This window comes from Crinia signifera, chromosome 5 (genome assembly GCF_055691185.1).
Source record: "Crinia signifera chromosome 5, ASM5569118v1, whole genome shotgun sequence".
NCBI lineage: Eukaryota > Metazoa > Chordata > Amphibia > Anura > Myobatrachidae > Crinia > Crinia signifera.
The window spans coordinates 116,806,974-116,810,149 of record NC_139221.1 but is presented as its reverse complement, the minus strand read 5'-3'; the positions used below and the strand labels follow the sequence as shown (position 1 = coordinate 116,810,149).

The 3,176-nt window shown below is 44.3% G+C and overlaps 1 non-coding gene across 1 annotated transcript; it reads left to right on the top strand.

The window, feature by feature from the left end:
- Positions 1–191, top strand: LOC146006055 (U2 spliceosomal RNA). The gene has a single exon (XR_014444098.1). It is a non-coding gene; the product is annotated as a U2 spliceosomal RNA (small nuclear RNA).
- Positions 192–3,176: the final 2,985 nt, after the last annotated feature.

The following is a 3,176-nucleotide window of genomic DNA, read 5'->3' as shown; positions in this document are numbered from 1 at the left end:
ATAACAATCTGAATGGTAAAAACAAAAGAAAAAAAAAATCTGTTCTTATCAGTTTAATATCTGATATGCCCCCTATCTGGGGGCCATATATTAAATGGATTTTTAGAACCGGGAGATGGAAGAAGAGCTTGCTCTGTCCACTCCATTCATTGACCTGGTATTGCAGTACTTCCAGGACCGGTGCACCTTTCCTAATCTGTCATCCAAAAATAGAATATTACTATCCTTCAAATGTGCCTTTTTGCATCTGTAACGCTCTCTTTTTTTGCAATTGTCATATGTGTCCCTTCTTCAATTGCTTTGGCGCTTTGCAGCACCTCTTTTATTTGCAAATGCATGCATTTTCTATTTTGAACCGTTGTGTATAAATATTTGGAAAGCTGGCCTACAGTGTATCATTTGCGGTCTACTTCTTGTCTCCCTTATTTTTACTTCCAAGTATCAAGCTGATTTCATGGTATGGGGCACTCCACGGCCAAATTCTGCATGTGTGGCCTACCTAAATAAGCTGAAGCCTGCCTAAATTAAATAGCTTAGTGGCCGCAGCGACCTTCCAAAAATAACTGGGAACACTTTCTCACTAACCTGCTAACTTACTAAAGCAAAATCCTACTTAACCCCTTCCCGACATTTGACGTATATATACATCATGGCCGGGATGTACTTCCCGACACATGACGTATATATACGTCATGGCTTCAAACTGTCACTGCGTCTAGAGACGCAGTGACAGAGGGACGATGTCTGCTGTCCCTGTCAGCAGACATGTCCCTGCATGCCCAGGGGGGGCTGCGATGCCGCCCCCCCCGTCGGCAATCGCTGTGATTGGCTGTTCAGTGTGAACAGCCAATTACAGCGTTTTCTGTGTCACCGGCGAATAACGTTCGCCGGTGACACAGGGATCGGAGGTGATTGGTGCTGTAAAGTACAGCACCAATCACCGCGGGGTGTAAGGGTGACACTGGTGTCACCCCACCTCACCCCGCCCGCCCCCAAAGGCCGTGATTGGTTCGTCGGACCGACGAACCAATCACAGCCATGGAGGGGGGTTTAAACTAACGGTGACTGCACTGCAGACGCCATTCCGGTCTGGAATTGCGTGCAGTGCGGTCACCGTGCCTAGCTGCCGCAGTATACTGACCTGAACCTTACAAAATACTTACCTGATCACTGCCTGGATCTTGCTACTTCTTGCTTCTTCCTGTGACTTCCTGTGCTGTGTTGTGCTGCTGCAGTGTCATCGAGTATAGATAGAGAGATAGAGAGAGAGAGAGAGATAGAGAGAGATAGAGAGGGCTAGTGACAGAGAGTGCTATATTTTGTGCTGCTGCAGTGTGATAAAGTTATAGATAGAGAGATAGAGAGAGATAGAGAGAGATAGAGAGATAGTGACAGATTGTGCTATATATTTTTTATATAACTGACTGCTGCCCCCCCTTTTGTGCTGATCAGTATAAATTAACTGATCAGCAACTTTTTGGGGGCGCAGGGTTTTATTTTTATATAAATACCTGTCAGTGCTGCTGCCATAGAGTGATAGATAGTCAGAGATAGAGAGATAGAGAGAGATAGAGAGAGATAGTGACAGAGAGTGCTATATTTTGTGTCTGCTGTCCCCCTTTTGTGCACCCCCAGCAACTTTTTGGGGGTGCAGGGGTTATTTTTTATATATATTACTGTCAGTGCTGCTGCTGCAGTGTCATAGAGTGATAGATAGTGAGAGATAGAGAGAGATAGAGAGAGATAGTGACAGAGAGTGATAGAGAGTGCTATATTTTGTGTCTGCTGCCCCCGCCTTTTGTGCTGATCACTATATCTGAGGTGATCAGCAACTTTTTGGGGGTGCAGAGTTTTTTTTTTATATATATACCTGTCAGTTGCTGCCAGTTGCACTGTCAGTTGCACCAAAGGTTGTGCACCTGCTGCCCCTCACTGGTAATCAGTGTCGCATCAGTGATCACCTTTTTTTTTTTTGAGGGTGCTGTGGGGTCTTTTTTTTACACACACTGTGATTTTGTGGGTGTCCTGTGGCCACTGTGCGCTGATTAGTGACGTACATCACTGATCAGCTTTTTCGGCACAGGGTTGATCTATTTTTTTTTTTTTTTTTTGATCAAATTCCTGTTGCCTTTGAGCGCTGTTCAGTGACGGACGTTACTGACCAACATCTGTGCTCAATTTTTGGCGCAGGACCTTTTTTTTTTTTTTTTTAACCCCTTCAATTTTTTTTTTTTATTGGGATCAAATTCCTGTATAAAGTATTTTTTTTTTCTGCACTACATACACACTACACACTACATACCCCCCTGGGTTGAAATAAAGTTTGTACCCCCCCCCTACACTATACACGTGTTGAAACATTTCACTACCAGAAACACAAAAATAAAAATGGCATCCCAAATGTCATCCCAAATGTCATCCCAGTCATCCAGAAGAATGTATTCAGCGGAGGAGGCATATGCCATGCTTGCCTCTGACTCTGACACAGCCAGTGAGGCAAGCGGGGATTTTGAAGGATTCGTCTTAAGCTCCTCTTCCTCCTCTGGTGATGAGGGACCCCCTCAAAGACGCCCCCGTAGAGCAGCTGAGACCCCCCCCCAATAATTGATCTCGTATGGACCCCACCACCAGACAATTTTGAGCCCCAGGTTCCTGAGTTTTTGGCCATGCCAGGAATCCAATTTGATTCCACAGGTCTCAGAGAAATTGACTTTTTCAAATTATTTTTCTCTGATGATTTTATAAATTTAATGGTGGACCAAACTAATTTATATGCCCAGCAGTTCATTGCTCAAAACCCCACGTCATCATTTGCTAGGTGGACCCCTGTAGATGCAGTAGAGATGATGACGTTTTGGGGTCTGGTGTTTCATATGGGCATAGTAAAAAAGCCAGAAATTAGGCAATATTGGAGTACAGATGTTCTGTACAGCACCCCATTTTACCGTATGGCCATGACTCGGGCACGTTTTGAGATGATCCTTAAATTTTTGCATTACAATGATAATGCACAGTGCCCACCCAGAGATGATCCCACCTTTGACCGGCTATTCAAAGTCAGGCCGGTCATTGATCATTTCAGTGCCAAATTTGAAGAGATGTACATCCCTGAAAAATGTATTTGTATCGACGAGTCCCTTATACATTTTAAAGGAAGGGTTAAATTCCGCCAGTAC